We start from the raw sequence: 20543 nt of genomic DNA, 5'->3' as shown, positions 1-20543 counted from the left end.
GTTGTTGGGATTCAGGCATCAGGTGTGTTAAATAGATGGAGGTAGGCCCACCAAGAGAAGAAAATTTTATTTATTTGAGAAAGAGAGAGTGAGAGAGAGAACACGAGTAGTGGGGAGGGGTAGAAGCAGGAGAGGGAGAAGCAGTTACCCCACCAAGCCGGGAGCCTAATGCAGGACTTGATCCCAGGACTCGGGGACCATCACCTGAGCCAAAGGCAGATGCTTAACCTACTGAACCACCTAAGTGCCTGGGAAGAAAATTTAAGAAAGTGAACCTAAACTGGAAATAAACCTGAGCACTGCAGAAGAAGGAAGGTTCCAGGTTAATGTTAAAGGACACCATTGGGGCACCTGGGTGGCTCAGTGGGTTAAGCTTCTGCCTTCCGCTCAGGCCATGATCTCGGGGTCCTGGGATGGAGTCCTGCATCGGGCTCTCTGCTCAGTGGGGAGCCTGCTTCCTCCTCCTCTCTTTCTCTGACTGCCTCTCTGCCTACTTGTGATCTCTCTCTGTCAAATAAATAAATAAAATCTTTTAAATAAATAAATAAATAAATAAATAAAGGACACCATAAGTCATTTTGACCCAGACACACGTGTTGGGTTTGCTCACCTGAAAGGTAGATGTACCCCTGAAGACTTGGGACATTAAATACCATGGCATATTGGGATCCAAACATCCCTCCTGGGGACCCTATCCCAGCACCAAGCTAAACTTGGTGAGTGTCGCCATCACACATTGTAAGAGCAGTGGCAAGATCTCCAGCCCTGGGGCAGAGCCACACTCTTCCAGTTTCACCACATTGGGCACCACTGATTTGCAGCTCTATGGAAGCATCTGTCACAGTAAGAATAAAGTTTGAGAATAAAGTTTTAACTTCAGAGACTCCAGCACACTGGTTTGGCTGGCCAGCATTTGGAAGAAATGGTGAACTCTGATTTAAGCACACATGAGCATATCCCCATGAATTTCTAGAAGTGTTTATAGAGGGGTCTGTTGGACTGGCCTTCTCAGTTAAGTAGGTGGAAATTTGGAACCACCATACACATTTCAGATAACTTAAATTTATCTATATTTCATAGTTGAACTAAGAATCACTATGAAATTATTTCATCTATGAAAAGATGAAAACTATCAGGCCATCCTGTTTTCCTTTAAAAACAAGGGATTTGTTCAGTCTCATCTTCAGTTTGTCTCCCTACTGTCTTCCTAGAAAGTGATTATGAGAAAGAGAGGTTGACATTTTAAAAATAAACCAGAAGCATAATTAGTGTTTTATCTGAGTTACATAAGGATGACCTACCAGATACCCTACGGAATGGGTACTACTTTGCTTCCGATAGAAACCCACCCACTTCACTGCACTCCCACACTTGGTTTGTGATACGAAATCTAAAATGAATGTAACAGAGTGGCATGGCATGGAGACATATGTTATTACTAAAATTGTTTCTCAGGTATCAATGCCCTGTGTGAACCCTACAGATTTCAATGCTGAAGGAAAGTAGGGAAAGCCAGAGACATGTTAAATATTGCACTACCACCTGAGGCCTTTTCTTTTTTAAAATTTTCAATGGGGATCAAATGTATGTTTAGACCTTCACCAGACAACAGCTTTTCTCTTTCTCTGTAGGTTCCTGCCAATACTTCTAGCAATGAGACAGCAGGTCATTGCCAGGTTTGTGTGGGAAATCTGGGGGGAAGTGGGAAAAGGGAGGACAAGCCAAGTCTTATAAGGTGTGATTTAATTTTAAAAATGCTTATGCTGCTCTTTATAAGAATATCCATTTAACTGGATTTCTTTCTTGCTGACAAAAGAGGCAATTGTTGTGTATAAAATAAATCTAATTAAAACTCTTTCTCTGTTCCTTTCAAGGTAAAGGATGCAGAGCCCAGAACCAGAACACATTTGGATCCCTAGTGTGTGCAAATGATTGTTGATGGCCTGTCTGGTGCCAGGACCCACGGAAGGTTCTTGTACAGCCCTGTGAAAGTAGAGGTAATGGAAAGCTTTTCCTTAGGCATAAAAAGTTTATTTTCTTTCTCATTCTCTTTCACAGTGGTAGCTATTACTTTGTAATTTTCTTGGCATTTTGTTGGCAGCCCAAAATGACAGAAATAATATCCCTTGCTTACAGTGTGCCGTTCGGATTCATTTTGTGTGGCTCAAGTCCCCACATATAATAAAGGCAGCAGCTGCTAGACCATACGCATAGGTCTCAGCTAGAGCAAGTTCCTTTAAGCAAGTTCTTAATCAGAAAGCAGAGCAAGTTCAGACCCCTTTCCTTTCCTCTCTCCCAGCAGGGTTTTTAGAACACAGCCAATAGCAAGGAATGAACACAGTTTTAGTAATGATCATTGACATTCTCTTCTCTTCAGCACCCAACTGAGTAAACAACCTCTTTCAGGCCAGTCAAGTACCATTTCCTATAATCCTATCTGCATGGTGTTATCTGGACAGTGGGAGATCATGAGTCATAAACGCAGGGCAAAGTATGCAGCCTGAGATAACCAAGTCTTGGAGAATGGGTGCAGGCTCTCAGGGTGTGGGTCAGATGTGAGGAGCTGCCGAGAGCCAGGGACCATTAAGTCAATGGTTGAGTCAAAGAAGTAAGTCAGAAATCCAGGCAGGCCCACGGAGGTCCAGGTGTATGTGGACACGAGTGGTCAAATGAAGGGATGGACTTCAAACCAGGAGGCACAAATGGTAACAAAGAAGCTGCCGGATGTCTGAGTAGACAGTCACGAGTCCGGGCACCCGGGGTGGCCAGAAGAACACAACGAAGCCAATGTGAGAGCTTCTTGGCTTCGATATCAGATGCCACCTCTTAGCAGCCAAAGAACTTTGATGTGCTGCTTCTGTTAATCAAAGGAAGGAGAGCATTGTGCGGCTTGCCTAGAGCCTTCAGAGGTGGACAAGCAAATTAGATCGTGATGCCGAATATGGCCTTGCCTGGGAAAATGCCTTCCTGAAAGTATAAAGTGTGAGTTCATGTCCTCTTCACTTAAAGTAGTTAATGAGTAATGAAGTTATGGAAAAGCCTAAACCCTGCAGTCCCATGGCTGGCTTTCAAAGTGGCCATATTTAATAGACCATAGCTCAGGTAAATGCAGTGACTTACCCCAGGAGACAGACCCGGGAACAGGACAAAAGGCTTCACACCCACTGTTTATCCCATTTGGCACAATTTAAGACTTGAGCCAGCTAGGTTAATCCTGTTAACTCAGAATCCTTTAGATCGTGTCTAAAGGGAGATCCATCTGCGGTCATGAGTTTTGGGTCTCTCTGTGAAGGGCTCCCCTTGGTGGGAAGACAGGGTGGGAGATGCCAGTCTTCACCAATGCCCTCATTCCTACAAGCCTACGCACCTGGTAAGGCACTCACAGGCCTGGTATGAAGCCTGACCCCTGGAAGCCTGAGAGTCATGCTCAAGATGGCTTGAGCTCCAGATGTCATGTGTGTGCCAGTATTAGAGAAAGTGGTGGCAAGTGTCCCGGACACAATCTGTGCTATCTGGATGACCGATAGGAATAACAGATAAAGTCCCTTAATTGGGCACAGTGACTATGATTTTACAAGATAGGCATTTATAAGTAACGGAAGAGAGTAAGAGGTAGTTTGTGGGTGATTTTGAGTGATAAAATAATACTGATCATGATGCTCTGATGATGGTTATAAGTAAGTCAATTAATTAGCATATAGTGTATTAATAGTTCCAGAGGTAGAGTTTAGTGATTCATCTGTTGTACACAACACCCCGTGCTTATTCCATCAAGTGCCCTCCTTAATGCCCGTCACCCAAATACCGCATCCACACCCACCAAACAAACATCGGTTTGTTTCCTAGAATTCAGGGTCTTTTCGGGTTTGTCTCCTTCTCTGATTTCATCTCATTTTATTTTAATTAGAAGAAGGAGGAGAAGATATGAAAGAGAGACACACAGAATCTAACTTAGATTTGATCGACTAAACAAGCTGGAATTCATCTTTGGGGTAGGAAGGTATGTGGCTCCCCGGGGGCAGGGACCAGATCTTTGTTCTGACTTCATCCCCGGAGTCTGGCCCCGGACATGGCTCTGTAGAGATGTGCTATTAGCGTTACAGAACAGGATGAACTGGTGACTGTGACCCACGACCGTGCCAAGGAGGGTGTGCCATCAGCGCGAGTTGCATCTCACTGGCGGCAGAGTCTGTGGCGAGGACTTGAGATAAACTGCGGTCTGGACCCGGTCCATCCTTACCTCGCTCATTTTTTTGAGGCAAGCAGTTTTTGCCTCATTGATTTTCACTGCTCATCGGGTTCCATTAGCCTTTCATGAGTGACGGCTTCATTCCCTTCCCACATACTCTGTCTCCCGAATGACCTTTCTTCATGTCATTAGCACGGACCGTGATTGTGGGGTATCAACGGAATGTGGCGTTTCCAGCAGGGCCTGCTGGCTGGCAAGTACCGCTCGGCTCTGTCACCCGGGTACTCACAGGGAGGAAACAGCAATTCTGATTACAAAGAACAAAGAGCCCTGGGGGTCACACTGACATTCGAGTTCTCGTCTCTTTCTCTCACTCTTTACAAAAAAACCCCAACCTGTTCTTTCTCCTGAATTCACTTTCCTGCTGGAATCCCTCTCGCCCCTTCCGCAAAACTTAAGGCCCAGGATCACCTGTGACCCCTTGCTTTGAGCTTCCCCACATCAGACCAGGCACCAGAAGCCAGCCAGGCTCTCCTGGAGAAATAGCGCAGGAGCCCTCCCTCTGTCTTTGGCCGTGGCCACCGCTCCAGTGTGGCTCCTGTGATCCTTCACTGGGACCTTGCCCCCTACTTCTTTCCTGGGCTTCAGACTTTTCCATCTTTCCAACTCCTCCTCTCTGGGGACTGTGAGGGTACAGAGTGGAAAGGTTATGGGGGAATACAGACTCCGGTCATGATAGCAAACATTTATTGAACACTTTCTTTGTGCCAGGCACCAATATTGACATGACCTCATTTGATCCCCACAGATACCCAAAGGTGGGTGCTATAATTATCTCCATTTGACAGTAAGAGAGCTGACGCTAAGAAATTTTAAGTGACATATAACTGGGACCCAGCTCTTCTGTCTCTGAAATCCTTATGGTTTTTATTACAACCATCCATCTATCTTTCTAGTTGCTCAAGAGCAGGGCTTCAGAATCACCCGGAGGGCTCATGAGAACCACCTCAGCCCCATAAAACCCTTCTGATTCACTACACCTGGGATGAGGCAAGAGTTTGAGAATTTGCATTTCTAACAAGTTCCCAGGTGATGCTGACCCAGGGACCACGCACGGAGCCAGAACTGAGGGTGGCATTTGTTTGGAGCCCTCGCTCCTTAGGCACAGCATGCACAGCTCAAAATTCACGTGTTCCCACTGGTTTCAAGTGCAGGGCTGTGTGTCTGTGGGTCACACACGTAATCTCAATACACCTCACTTGCCTTTTCTATAAAATGGGAATGTTGGTGGATTCGAAATCATGTGTATAAAGCTCTGAGCTCTGTCACTGGCACAGAGAATTCAATAAATTACAGCTGTTTACAGGTATCTGTAATGATCCCTCTTATTTTATTTCTGCCTTTGATTATCTCTCTCTCTTACTGCCTTAGACACTTTGCACTTATATTCCTCACATCTGAATGTTCTTCTCCAGATCTTTGCATAGCGCACCCTCCCTACTCAGCTTTCCACTCGGATGGGCCACCTCATGCCCCCATGCACATGGGCATCGTTTATTTGAGGGGTACACTGATCCGATTTTTGGAATGATCATTAATCAATTCAGGTCCTTATCCTACAGGTTTCAGTTTTGGATTTTAAGATAATTATTCATTTTACTTTTTTAAAAGATTTTATTTGAGAGAGAGAGAGAAAGGAAGAACGCATGTGCAATAGCCCGGGAGCGCAGGAGCAGGGGGAGGGGCAGACTGAGAGGCAGACTCACCCTGAACAGGAAGCCCACTGGGGCTTGATTCTTGGACTCCAGAATCATGACCTGAGCTGAAGGCAGAGGTTTAACCAGCTGAGCCACCCAGGCGCCCCAAGACAATGATTTATTTTCCTAAGTTTTCAAATATATTGGGATACACACTTGACTAGTATGATACTAACAGTTTCCATTTCTACCTATCTGTATAATAGCCGTTTCACTTCTCATTTTTTCTTTGCACCTTCTCTTATTTTTGTTACTCATTCTTTCGAGGTTTGCCTATTTAATTAGTCCTTGAAAACCCTCTTTCTGGTTCAGTCTTTGTTTTCTATTTATTTCCTTAGTTGATTTCATTTCTTTCTTCCTTCTCTCCCCTACCACCCTTTAAGTTGGATGCATAGATCCTTACTAGTGTTCTATCATTTCTTTAAAGAGCCTTTACAGCTATACATGTCCTCTGAATTTCACGTATCTTACACTCATGGTGGCTTGTTTCTCATGTGTCTTTCAATATATTTGAGCTATTTGAGCAACCTAAATCTGCTGGAATTCAGGAGGGCCTCAAATCAGACGCAGCAGAGGATTTTCTCTGGTTTTGGCCAGGTGCCCAGGGCACTGACTATCCTGGGTTAATTTCTCGGTCTAGGGTTTCCCAGCTCACGCAGGTGGTACACATTTAAACCTCAAATCCACACAAGGGCAGGGCTTTGCTGCTGAATTCTCAGGACGGACCACTTTTTTTTTTTTTTTTTTTTTTTGCCTCCTCCCGGATTTAAAGCCAAGACAGAAATTCTTTCATCACCTCCTTCAGAAGGTAGGCGGAATGTTTCCTCTCCCATCCTTTCAGTGAGTGGGTAGCACTTCAGGGGCCCTGAGCTTGTGTGGTTTCTCAGTTCCCATGCTCTTCCTTGCAAAGGCTGCTCCGTCTTTGTCTCCTCTAACTCGTGAAGCCATTAAAACGCCATATTGGTAGATGGCCTCAGGGAGGTTCAGTGCTCGTGTTATTGGAAATAATTGCTGGCTTTTTTATATTTGGTGTCTAGGGGTTTTCCTTACTGTGTTGCTAGTTTGGCTATGCATGCCTCAAGGAAAAAAAATCTGTACCCTTTCAAAACCATGAATGTGTGTCGAGGTATAAAAAGAGGTTATTTTCAGACTGGTTTACCTTATTATCCGAAATTGAGTTAACCTTACTCACTCTTTAGCACATACTGTCTTTTGTCTTCTCGGTGATACTTACCCATACCTTAATTTATGCTATTTATCCATATGTTTATTTTCTGTCCCTCCTCTCCCAGTTAAAGATAAATGATTTCGTGACAGGGACTCTCTTATCTTCTGGTACATTTGATTATCTGGAATAGTTGCTGGCATAGGGAAGAGTCAATAAGAATGTGTTGATTAACCTACAGATACATCGTGGAGTGTTCAAACACTGGACTGCAGCCTATGCAAACTTTTTAAATAACTGTATTAAAATTAATGGTATAAAAAGTATCTATGAATCATTAAGGTAGAAAAACAGATTACAAACCACCTGTATAATATGAATCCCATTATAAACTACTTGTGTACATTCCTTATGTGTGTGTGTGTGTGTGTTTAAAACTATCTGGAAGGATACACAGACACAAACAGAAACAAATTAACTATTTATTGCTGGTTAGCGGGATTTTACATAATTTTTTTTCCTTCTTAGTATTTTACACCAAGCACATCTGCTAGCATTTTTTTATGTTCAAAGGAAGGAGAAAAAAAAAAAAAAACACACCTCATTTAAATGTGTGAGGTGTTTGTTTTTCCAGGCATATATTACTGATGAAACTTCATTTTGTCTTCCTCCTCAAGACTTCGCTTTAAATTACACGTATTTGTTTTGACTGTTCTTGAAAAGTAAGGCCCTTTCAGACTTCTTCCTTATTATCACTCCACTCAGTATAAGGGTGTTTCCTTAACAATAATGTCTTTTAACTTCTCACTACGTGCACCACATTTATGTAAGAATCTGCTGATGCTCCAAATTAAGTCTGTTCTAGATTTGATACTTTTATCAACTTCAGTTCTGTTACCCTTCTTTTGTGGGAAGAAGAGATACCAGAATAGGTGGTATGCCGACCTCGTGAGGGGGAAGGGATGTCATAGATCCTTTTTCTCTTCCAGCACTCTGGTTTCATCCGCATACATTTTGACTCTATTTTTGTGCTAGTGATCATCTATCTTTGTTCCAAGAACAGCCAAAAATACTGTGAATTAATCCCCTTCTTTCTCAATTGGCTACAATTTACATCAGTGATAAAAGGGGGAGCTGGGGACATAAGGTAAGAATCAGTTTCTTGCCCTTCAAGATCACAGAGATGTTTAAAAATATCATAACAATATGGTGTCACTAGTTTTATGTGTGAAACACTTTGGAATTCACAGAAAATGCTTGTTGGAGGCATGAGGAGGAAGCCGTGATTTACCTACTAGTGTTGTTGTTGCTGTTGTTGTCTTGCTGTAGCCTTACCCACCCACAGGGCTCTTACCACTTTGCCCTAGGCAACATTCACATGGCACTTGCATCCACAAACACTGGCCATGTTTTGTGCTCTTCAGCTGTACCCTCTGCCTGGAATTTCCCTTCTTCTGTTTTCCAGGCAAATTGCTACTTACCCTTTACAATTTGGATCAGGCATCAACTCCTTCAGGAAACTCTTCCTAACAGCCTGTTCCCGGGCGGGTTGGTGTTATGTATCCATTCACTCATGCCACAAGCATTGACTGAACACCTAGAGTGTACCAGTCACTGTGCCAGATGCACAGGGACAGTGATGAAAAGAAAGGTTGCATCCTGTCCTCAGGGTTCTTAGCTGCTACTGAGTGAGACTGGCAGTGAGTGAACAAAACACACAAACGAGTGAGTGAAAGAGACAGTTGATGGTCGGTGGTGTGACCAAAAGAAGTCTGAGGTTCAGAGGGGACCTGAGACTGGAGATACAGGCAAGTATAGTCCTGCACAGAGCTGGGAGAGCATGTTATGGGAAGGGAGAAACCTATGTAATGGCCTCTTCTTGCTCTTACAGTACCCAGTATTTGTCTCTAGTTTAACTTTTACCTGTTCTACTCCACATCTCTGCTTAGAGGTCTCTCCTCTCAGACTGAACCCTGCGTTCCCTAGGGAGAGAGAGAAGGTCCTTCATCTTCAAGTCTCTGCTGGTGAGGGCTTGACACATTGTCATGCTCAGTGAATGCTTGCTCAGTGAAGGACTAGGTGGATAAATGCATGGATGAAGGGAGAGGCAAAGAAGGAATGTGGAGGTTTTTTAGCGGCTTTACAGTCAAAATGAACTTTCAGTTGTTTTTGGGGGGAAGGAAAAGCATATTTTTCTTTCAGAATGGATACATTGAGGGAAGGCACCCCAGGCAGAGACAAAAGAATTGACAAAGGTAAAGGAAATTTAAATATATACTGGGTAGAGGGTATAATACTGGTCTGGTAAAGAGGAAGTGGTAAAAGAGACAAAATTAGAGATAGACAAGAAGGTTGGTCCCATCAAGAGTGGGGCCATTTTGTTACTTGGTTTTCCTTTATGGCAGATACTGCTGAAACAACCGGGTACATTGACAACTGTGTACACTGACATAACCCTTCCTGCTAAGCCCCCAACATCTTAGTGGCATAAGAGAATTGAAGTTCTTTTCTGGCTGATGAAATGCCGATATTTATTACATAGTCTCTCCAGAAGTGATCTGGGGACCCATTCTCCTCTCCTTGTGTGGCCCCTCTAATCCACACAAGTTCACAGTACTTTGCTTCCATTCCGCCAGAGGGGGAAGCAAGAGCCAGAGAACGGCACTGTGATGGGGTCAGCCCTGAATGTGGTCTGCAGCATCTCTGCCCATGGTCAGTTGGCAGTAACTCAGTCACAAGGTCACACCTCGGAAAGGTCACACACTAGGAAAATTCGCCTAGCCAGGTGCCCTGGAGAAAGAGGAAAGAGGCTTGATGAGTACTTAGCCTGACTCTCCCCCATTTGTCAGAGGCACAATGTGTTTATCCTGGACCCTTGCTTAAGATGGAAAGTTGGTCTCTGGCATGGAGCTGGCTCGGGATACATGGGGTATTAATCTTGTGAAGTATGGCTCACTTTCTCCTCCTCAGCCTACTGGCTAGGGAGAGTTACTCCACATTCGAGAAATCAGTTTAAAGCACAGTTCCTTGTGGAGGATTTACAAATACTTAATTTTATATTGTCACTCCCACATTAAGCTACTTTTTTGCATAGGAACAAGTGGTTTCATTATCCACAAGGAATTGAAAGTATAAACTCTGAAGTACTGGCACTCTATATGATCCTTATTATAATAATAGGTAACAATACCAGTCATCCCGAAGTGTAAGGGCTTCTCTAACACACTTTCCCATGTAGGCAGAAATAAATAAAATCAGGTTATCATCCAATTATCCTGGGGGATAGATATATTCTGTTGTTATTTTTAAATTACTTTTAAACTACTTTAAAGAGGAGCTGTCATTCCTACTAGGCATCAGAGAACCATATAAGAGAGAACAGGTGAAAAGAAAATACCAGAAGGTGGTACTCTTCCCTAGACTCAGGCTTTTATCGCTTGGATGCCAAGTTTCCACTATGTGATAATTTTATTTATCTATCTGATAATTTTATCATCTGATGTTGTGTCATGCTACCCATTCATGTAATGGAATTTCATAGCAAGGTAGAAAATGTTTCCCTTTATGCATGTCCATCTATGCCTCCGTTCCCCCCCTCCATACACTGCCTCTCTCTTCCACCCATTCTTTCCACTGTAATCTCGTCTTCTAGTCACACTATTAAAAAAAGTAAATTGGTGGGGGAAAAATACATAATATAAGAAAATATGTTTGATTGTTAGCATGTGGCTGTTGCGTCTCAAGTCTGCCTTCAGTCCCCTTGAGAATATTCATCTCTGACTGGAAACTCCTCCTGGGCAGGTCTTTGTCATCGTAACGAATGTTGTAGGTATTTGGTGTGGTTCTTGACTGGAACCTAGTGACACTGGAAAGCAGATGAGTGGCAAACAGAAAAGAAAACATTAAAAGGTGAGAGTCTAGTATGCATAAATTGGCCTTGAAATCTAGACCTTGGAAAGGTAAATCTCTAAGAAAACAGGCTAGTTCTAAAATTAAGATGTTCTCCACTTAAAAATGAAATTCCTTCCCCAGTATTACATACAGTTTGGACCTATTTTTAATAAAAGAAAGAAATTCACATTAGTTAGATGTAGTTGTATATAAGTGTAGAGCGGTATTTAATATATAACAAAATGTTAACAGTGGTTTCATTTGCGTGATGAGTTAAGCCTATTTGCATTGTTTATGTTTTTCAATCCTTTCAAAAGAGTGTTTACAGGGAATATCTATTTTTGCAATCATAATTAAAAAAATAAATGTCATTTAAAAAATAAGGAAAAATAAAGAAATGCTGGAAGTCTGTTTCAGCTCTTCTTAGAACATGATCTGATCTCGTCTTTCTATACCAGGAGAAACAGCACTAACTCTACCCAGTCAACAGTGTGTCTACCCCCCTATACCCCTCTCTAACCCTTCCTTGGACAAGCATACTTTGGTTCTTCCTTGGAACTCTGATTCCCATATGCATCCTTTTGGAAGTGGGGTGTATAGTCTAGGTTCTATCAGTAAAACCTAAATTATCGGGCCCTTCTCGTTCATAATTGGCACATGTAATAATTGAACAGCTTTTTGATAGATCATAAATTCTAAAGGCCATTTCATTGATCATAAATTCTAAAGGCCATTTCACGCTTGGGAGAGCGTGTCTGCCTGGAAGTATACATCTACCCCAGGTCTGAAGGGGACAGGACTTGTCAAAAGTAGTAGATCCACGTTGCTTCCTGAGTTGTTGCTTGAGTAACTGACTAGTTGGTGGTGTCATTCCTGAGATGGGGTACTCTGGACGAAGACGAGCTTTCATGTGGAGTGTTGGGGGTGGAGTTCTTAAGTCTATGTTTGTACCTAATGAACTTGAGATGTCTCTGGCAATTCGAGAGAGGATGTCAAGTAGGCAGATGGATATATGAGCTGAAGTATCTAGCCTAGATTTAAAAATTTGTGCTTCATTTGCAAATGGGGGACAAGTTGAGGTTATTAACCCAGATGATGTCTGAGGAGAAGAAAGTACTGAAGAATTAGAGGAGTGCCTAGTACTCAGCCTAGAGAAATCCCAACACTTAACAACATTTTAGTAGATAATGAGCCTGCAGAGGAGGCCGAGGAGGCAAAGAAGCATCCCAAGAAGTGGGAGGAAAGTCACGCAGATACCAGGTCTCAGAAGCCAGAAGAAGAAAATATATTAAGAAGTGTGTTGTCAAAAGTTCAAAAACTGCTGAAAGGTTGGTTAAGGAATAAAAAATATTATTTGGATCTAGAAAAAGTAGTCACTAGTAAGCAGAGCAAGGGATGGAAAAACAAAATTGGAAATGGATTGAAGAGTAATTGGGAGCGGGGGAAAAAAGGAGTCCCTGAAAACAAGCAGCTTTTCTAGTGTCTTGTGAGAGGGAATGGGAGGGAGAGGGAAGAGAGGACTAGAGAGGAGGACTCTAGTAGGAGTGTTTGTTTGGGTGTTGCTTTCCGTGTTGTGGGAGACTCTAGATTGTGCCTTTAAAAATTGCTCACTATCTGGAAAGGGTATTCCTGAATGCACTTGCTGTAGCATGCTAAGCGGCAGCGTTCATGTGTTTTTATGATATGTAAGTTCCCAAGTGGCAGAAGCTGACATGGAGAGTCTAACCTGGTAGAGATACAAGGAATTGTTACCCACAGTGAACAGACTACTAGTGTGAACCAGGCTTATGGGTCTTTTGGACATGAGCCAGTATTTTACCAGACCCCTCAGTATTACCCTGATATATCTTTGTTTATTTGAAATAGGTAACCTTTTGAGTGCTTTTAGGACTGGCATGAATATCCTACAGTTCCTCCATTAATTGGTGGGTTAAATAGAGTGTAAACTGTTTGATTTACATGTGCTGGAGAATCATGATTTTTTCTTTCTGAGAATTTTACTTGAGTGATTGTGAGACCAATGAGAAGAGGAGAGCTGTGAGCAGACAAGCACCAGCTTTATGACGATGGAAGGAATATACTTAGAAAAAGGTAGGCAGCGGAGCCATGGAAAGGAGGGTAAGTATGCATAGCCCAGCTGAGAAAATCTGAGGTGCTAGGTGAACTTCCCAAACACAAAGCCACCATTACATATTTAGGCCCATCAGTTTGAAGCATACAAAATTTGCATTATGCACTCATTAGGAAATGTTGGACAATACTGGGGCACCTGGGTGGCATAGTTGGTTAAACATCTGCCTTCGGCACGGGTCATGATCTCAGGGTCCTGGGATCAAACCCCTCATCGGACTCTCTGCTCAGAGGGGAGCCTGCTTCTTCCTCTCTCTCTGGCCCCTACCGTCCCTCCATGTGCGTGCTCTTTCTCTCAAATAAATAAATAAAATCTTTAAAAGGAAAAATAGAAATGTTGGGCAATACTTATTTTAACTGAATAAAGTAAAAAAGAGACCTTTATTCGAGCAAAGGCTTAGTAAAGTTAGGGCCCTTCAGATGCATTTGAGAATGAGAATCCAAAGGCAATAGGTTGGTTTAACTAGCAGCGTCTTTATAATTTCCAAATCAATCTATTTCTTTCTGGGAAGAGTTCAACAACTTCATTGGAACATCATGACAATTTAGGAGCCTCACCACCTCCTAATGACCCAGGACTAATGTAGGCCATGTTCCACACAGCCTAGGAATGAAGTGGTCATTATGGGAATAGAGCAGATGTGGTTAAAGGCAGCAGCACACCATACCCCAAGCTCCCAAAATAAACTTGCTTACATAACATGTAAAAACCTCCCAATTACTCCCTCAGGTTCTCTTGGCAGAACAGCTGATTTCCACCAAGAGGAAATACTCCATTATCCAAGATAAGGAGCTGCACTCAACTAACATTTTTGTTGCTCCTATGATTCTCTTTATGAGCTTCCATCAGAAAGGGATTTTTTGGCACCTTCTGCTATACATAAATGCTAATTACGTGAATCCACTTGGTCAGCAGAAACAAAACTCACTGGCTTACCTGTTTTCCTTCTGAGGATCTGTTTCTCTTGTAAACCAGTTCCTTTTTTTTTTTTTTTTTTCAATAAGGAAGCAAATTTATTATATTTTCCACTCTTCCTACAAACCCTTTCAGTGATGTTAAATTTTCTCTTTTTCTGCATGGAACTTCAAGCAAAGCCTGTAACTTTTCCAGGCATTGTCTGCTTTATAAAAGCCTCCTGTCACATGAATTGCTCCAGTGGATCCAAGAGAACCATTTCAGTAACCATTATGTTCAGGCAAAGTAATAATCAAACTCCAAACATCATTACAATTCAAAATTACTCCCCTCCCTTTTCTTGGGCCTACGGAAGGCAAAAAGAGGTGGGGGCTATCTGGCACCTCTCCTTTGTCTTTTCCTCCTTCTCCCTCTTCTTCCTCCAAGCTAGGAGAAGAAGGGGTTGAGAGAGTCTTCCTTCAGTCTACTCTGAAAATATGGTAAGCTATCCATGGATTCCATCCCACTTCCTAGGGAACATACCTCTCTTCTAGGCATTCTTCTCCCTCCATTATACTTCATGTTTCTCCAAATGACTATTGGATAGGAAATACATATGTTCTTTTAATTTGTCAACTCAAAACACTAGGGAGAAGCATGAGAATGAGCACGGCTGAAGATAGTCATATCTGGACAAGTAGCAGGGGTTTCTTTCCTTTTTTTTTTTTCATTTTTTATTTTTTATTAACATATAATGTATTATTAGCCCCAGGGGTACAGGTCTGTGAATAACCAGGTTTACACACTTCACAGCACTCACCATAGCACATACACTCCCCAATGTCTATAACCAAACCACCCTCTCCCTACCTCCCTCCTCCTGGCAACCCTCAATTTGTTTTGTGAGATTAAGAGTCTCATGATTTTTCTCCCTCCCGATCCCATCTTGTTTCATTTTTTCCTTCCCTACCCCCAAACCCCCGATGTTGCCTCTCAAACTCTTCATATCAGGGAGATCATATGATAATTGTTTTTCTCTGACTGACTTATTTCACTCAGCATAATACCCTCTAGTTCCATCCACATCATTGCAAATGCAAGATTTCATTTCTTTTATGGCTGCATAGTATTCCGTTGTACCACATCTTCTTTACCCATTCATCTGTTGATGGACATCTATGTTCTTTCCATAGTTTGGCTATTGTGGACATTGCTGCTATAAACATTCGGGTGCACGTGCCCCTTTGGATCACTACATTTGTATCTTTAGGGCAAATACCCAGTAGTGCAATTGCTGGGTCATAGGGTAGCTCTATTTTCAAACTTTTGAGGAACCTCCATAATTTTTTCCAGAGTGGTTGCATCAACTTGCATTCCCACTGACAGTGTAGGAGGGTTCCCTTTTCTCCGCATCCTTGCCAACATATGTCATTTCCTGACTTGATAATTTTATCTCATTGTGGTTTTGATTTGTATTTCCCTGATGTCGAGTGATGTGGAGCATTTTTCCATGTGTCTGTTGGCTATCTGGATGTCTTCTTTTCAGAAATGTCTGTTCTTCTCTTCTGCCCATTTCGTGATTGGATTATTTGTTCTTTGGATGTTGAGTTTGATAAGTTCCTTATAGATTTTGGATACTCGTTCTTTATCTGATATGTCATTTACAAATATTTTCTCCCATTCTCTCAGTTGTCTTTTGGTTTTGTTGACTGTTTCCTTTGTTGTGCAAAAGCTTTTGATCCTGATGAAGTCTCAATAGTTCATTTTTGCCCTTGCTTCCCTTGCCTTTGGCGATGTTCCTAGGAAGAAGTTTGCTGTGGCTGGAGTCGAAGAGGTTGCTGCCTGTGTTCTCCTCAAGAATTTTGATGGATTCCTTTATCACACTGAGGTCCTTCATCCATTTTGTGTCTATTTTCGTGTGTGGTGTAAGGAAATAGTACAGTTTCATTTTCTGCATGTGGCTGTCCAATTTTCCCAATTTCCATTTGTTGAAGAGACTGTCTTTTTGCCTTTGCCATTTTTTCCTGCTTTGTCAAAGATTAGTTGGCCACAGAGTTGAGGGTCCATTTCTTGGGCTCTCTATTCTGTTCCACTGAGCTACGTGTCTGTTTTCTTTTTTATTTATTTATTTATTTATTTATTTGAGAGACAGTGAGAGAGAGCATGAGAGGGTGAGAAGGTCAGAGGGAGAAGCAGACTCCCCATTGAGCTGGGAGCCTGATGCGGGACTCGATCCCGGGACTTCGGGACCGTGACCTGAGCCAAAGGCGGTTGCTTAACCAACTGAGCCACCCAGGTGCCCCTACGTGTCTGTTTCTGTGCCAGTACCATACTGTCTTGATGATTACAGCTTTGTAATAGAGCTTGAAGTCTAGAATTGTGATGACAGCAACACTGGTTTTCTTTTTCAACATTCCTCTCACTTTTTGGGATCTTTTCTGGTTCCATATAAATTTTAGGATTATTTGTTCTATTTCTTTGAAAAAAATGGATGGGATTTTGATAGGGATTGCATTGAACGTGTAGATTCCTTAGGTAGCATAGACATTTTCACAATATTTGTTCTTCCAGTCCATGAGCATGGAATGTTTTTCCATTTCGTTGTGTCTCCTCAGTTTCTTTCATGAGTACTTTATAGTTTTCCTGAGTGTAGATTCTTTGCCTTTTTGGTTAGGTTTAATTCCTAGGTATCTTATAGTTCTGGATGCAATTGTAAATGGGATCAACTCTTTAATTTCTCTTTCTTCTGTCTGGTTGTTTGATGTATAGAAATGCAAACAGATTTCTGTGCATTGATTTTATATCCTGACACTTTACTGAATTCCTGTACAAGTTCTAGCAGATTTGGAGTGGAGTCTTTTGAGTTATCCACATATGGTATCATATCATCTGCAAAGAGTGATAGTTTGACTTCTTCTTTGCTGATTTGGATGCCTTTAATTTATTTTTGTTGTCTGATTGTTGAGGCTAGGACTTCTAGTACTATGTTGAATAGCAGTGGTGATAATGGACATCCCTGCTGTGTTCCTAACCTTAGTGAAAAAGCTGTCCGTTTTTCTCCATTGAGAATGATATTCGCTGTGGGTTTTTCATAGATGGCTTTGATGATATTGAGGTATGTATCCTCTAACCCTACACTTTGAAGGGTTTTGATCAAGAAAGGATGCTATACTTTGTCAAATGCTTTCTCAGCATCTATTGACAGTATCATATGGTTCTTATTCTTTCTTTTATTAAGGTACTGGATCACATTAATTGATTTGCAGATGTTGAACCAAACTTGAAGCCCAGGAATAAATCCCTCTTGGTCGTGGTGAATAATCCTTTTAATGTACTGTTGGATCCTATTGGCTAGTATTTTGGTGAGAATTTTCACATCTGTGTTCATCAAGGATATTGGCCTGTGATTATCTTTTTTGATGGGGTCTTTGTCTGGTTTTGGGATCAAAGTAATTCTGGCCTCATAAAACGAGTTTGGAAGTTTTCCTTTCATTTCTATTTTTTGAAATAGTTTCAGGAGAATAGGAATTAATTCTTCTTTAAATGTTTGGTAGAGGGTACCTGGGTGGCTCAGTGGGTTAGGACTTCTGCCTGCAGCTCAGGTCGTGATCCCAAGATCCTGGGATTGAGTCCCGTGTCAGGCTCTCTGCTCAGTGGGGAACCTCCTTCCCCCTCTCTCTCTGCCTGCCTCTTTGCTACTTGTCATCTCTGTCTGTCAAATAAATAAATAAAATCTTTAACAAAATAAAGATAAGTTTGATAGAATTCCCCTGGGAAGCCTTCTGGCCCTGGGCTCTTGTATTTTGGGAGATTTTTGATGACTGCTTCAATCTCCTTACTGGTTATGGGTCTGTTCAGGTTTTCTCTTTCTTCCTGGTTTATTTTTGGTAGTTTATAAATCTTTAGGAATGCATTCCATTTCTTCCAGATTGTCAAACTTGCTGGCGTATAGTTGCTCATACTATGTTCTTATAATTGTTTGTTTTTCTTTGGTGTCGGTTGTGCTCTCTCCTTTTTCATTCATGATTTTATTTATTTTGGTTCTTTCTCTTTTCTTTTGATAATTCTGGCCAGGGGTTTATCAATCTTACTAATTCTTTCAAATAATCAGCTCCTATTTTTGTTGATTTGTTCTATTGTTTTTTGTTCAGTTTCTTTTTCATTGATTTCTGCTCTGATCTTTATTTCTCTTCTCCTGCTGGGTTTAGGCTTTCTTTGCTGTTACTTTCTCCAGTTCCCTTGGGTGTAGGGTTAGGTTGTGTATTTGAAACATTTCTTGTTTCTTGAGAAAGGCTTGTATTGCTCTATATTTTCCTCTCAGGACTGCCTTTGCTGATTCCCACAGATTTTGAAACCATTGTGTTTCACTATCATTTGTTTCCATTAATTTTTTCAATTCTTCTTTAATTTCCTGGTTGAAGATGAATGGATAAAGAAGATGTGGTATATATAAACAATGGAATACTATGCAGCCATCAAAAGAAATGAAATCTTGCCATTTACAACAACATGGATGGAACTAGAGGGTGTTATGCTGAGTGAAATAAGTCTGTCATGGAGACAATTATCATATGATCTCCCTGATATGAGGAAGTTGAGAGGCAATGTGGGAGATTTGGGGGGTAGGAGATAAATAAATGAAACAAGAAGGGATTGGGAGGGAGACAAACCATAAGTGACCCTTTATCTCACAAAACAAACTGAGGGTTGCCAGGATGGGGGCGGTAGGGAGAGGGTGGTTCGGTTGTAGACATTGGGGAGTGTATGTGCTATGGTGAGTGCTGTGAAGTGTGTAAACCTGGTTATTCACAGACCTGTACCCCTGGAGCTAATAATACATTATATGTTAATAAAAAATAAAAATAAATAATTTCCTGATTGACTCATTCTTTAGTAGGATGCTTTTTAGTTTTTATGTATTTGGGTTCTTTCCAAATTTCCTCTTGTGAGTGAGTTCTAGCTTCAGAGCATTGTGGTCTGAAAATATGCAGGGAATGATCCTAATCTTCTGATACTGGTTGAGACCTGATTTGTGACCCAGGATGTGATCTATTCTGGAGAATGTTCCATGTGCACTACAGAAGAATGTGTATCTGTTGCTTTGGGATGGAATGTTCTGAATATATCTGTGATGTCCATCTGATCCAGTGTGTCATTTTTTTTATTAATTTTTTAAATTTATTTTTAGTGTAACAGTATTCATTGTTTTTGTACCACACCCAGTGCTCCATGCAATCCATGCCCTCTCCAATACCCACCACCTGGTTCCCCCAACCTCCCACCCTCGCCGCTTCAAACCCCTCAGATTGTTTTTCAGAGTCCATAGTCTCATGGTTCACCTCCCCTTCCAATTTCCCTCAACTCCCTTCTCCTCTCTAACTCCACTTGTCCTCCATGCTATTTGTTATGCTCCACAAATAAGTGAAACCATATGATAATTGACTCTCTCTGCTTGACTTATTTCACTCAGCATAATCTCTTCCAGTCCCGTCCATGTTGCTACAAAAGTTGGGTATTCATCCTTTCTGATGGAGGCATAATACTCCATAGTGTATATGGACCACATCTTCCTTATCCATTCGTCCGTTGAAGGGCATCTTGATTCTTTCCACAGTTTGGCGACCGTGGCCATTGCTGCTATGAACATTGGGGTACAGATGGCCGTTCTTTTCACTACATCTGTATCTTTGGGGTAAATACCCAGGAGTGCAATTGCAGGGTCATAGGGAAGTTCTATTTTTAATTTCTTGAGGAATCTCCACACCATTCTCCAAAGCGGCTGCACCAACTTGCATTCCCACCAACAGTGTAACTTGCATTCCCACCAACAGTGTAAGAGGGTTTCCCTTTCTCCACATCCCCTCCAACACATGTTGTTTCCTGTCTTGCTAATTTTGGCCATTCTAACTGGTGTAAGGTGGTATCTCAATGTGGTTTTAATTTGAATCTCCCTGATGGCTAGTGATGATGAACATTTTTTCATGTGTCTGATAGCCATTTGTATGTCTTGATTGGAGAAGTGTCTGTTCATATCTTCTGCCCATTTTTTTATATGATTGTCTGTTCTGTGTGTGTTGAGTTTGAGGAGTTCTTTATAGATCCAGCATATCAACCTTTTGTCTGTACTGTCATTTGCAAATATCTTCTCCCATTCCATGGGTTGCCTCTTTGTTTTGTTGACTGTCATTTAAGGCCTTTATTTCCTTGTTGATCTTTTGCTTGGATGATCTGTCCATTTCAGTGAGGGGAGTGTTAAAGTCCTCTATTATTATTGTATTATTGTCAATGTGTTTCTTTGATTTTGTTATTAATTGGTTTATATAGTTGGCTGTTCCCGTGTTAGGGGCATAGATATTTAACATTGTTAGATCTTTTTGTGGGACAGACCCTTTGAGTATGGTATAGTGTCCTTCTTCATCCCTTATTATAATCTTTGGCTTAAAATCTAATTTATCTGATATAAGGATTGCCACCCCAGCTTTTTTTTTTTTTTTTATGTCCATTAGCATGGCAAAT

Source organism: Mustela erminea, chromosome 3 (genome assembly GCF_009829155.1).
Source record: "Mustela erminea isolate mMusErm1 chromosome 3, mMusErm1.Pri, whole genome shotgun sequence".
NCBI lineage: Eukaryota > Metazoa > Chordata > Mammalia > Carnivora > Mustelidae > Mustela > Mustela erminea.
This window is presented reverse-complemented; position numbering follows the sequence as displayed.